We start from the raw sequence: 410 nt of genomic DNA on the forward strand, positions 1-410 counted from the left end.
CTGGCTCTGAGTGGTCCTGCAGGGGTGTGGGTAATTTGGGAGGAAGGAAACGGAGACAGATCCACCTTTCCAGTGGTCCCAAAGGATCTCATCTTCCCTCCCCACCTCCAGTGGCTCCGCTGGGAGCCTCATTGGTGCTGATGGGTCGTGCGTGCTGTGAGAGGGGAGCATGTCGGACGGGCTGGGGCTTGTTGCCACCCACCCCTGCGCTTATTGCTGATAGGGGCAATCAGCCAGGCTCTATCTGCACACACCAGCAGACCCCTGTCTCCCAAGAGGGGCTCCAGGACACCAATCCATGTCTGGTTTTACTGGGGAACCCACTGACAGAGTGGTGCTGTATGTCCCTACCTGCCTGGTCCGCTTAGGTGGAGAACACTAAATCCCACCCCCCCCCACGGGCGCACAAA

At 59.5% G+C, this 410-nt stretch overlaps 1 protein-coding gene across 1 annotated transcript in view; it reads left to right on the top strand.

The window, feature by feature from the left end:
- AIFM3 (apoptosis-inducing factor, mitochondrion-associated, 3) overlaps positions 1–410 on the top strand; it is a gene marked incomplete at its 5' end in the record, with an annotated part of 14,752 nt that overhangs the window by 12,497 nt on the left and 1,845 nt on the right. The gene's annotated exons all lie outside the window — the stretch shown is intronic.

Source organism: Buceros rhinoceros, unplaced genomic scaffold (genome assembly GCF_000710305.1).
Source record: "Buceros rhinoceros silvestris isolate BGI_N320 unplaced genomic scaffold, ASM71030v1 scaffold8128, whole genome shotgun sequence".
Lineage (NCBI taxonomy): Eukaryota > Metazoa > Chordata > Aves > Bucerotiformes > Bucerotidae > Buceros > Buceros rhinoceros.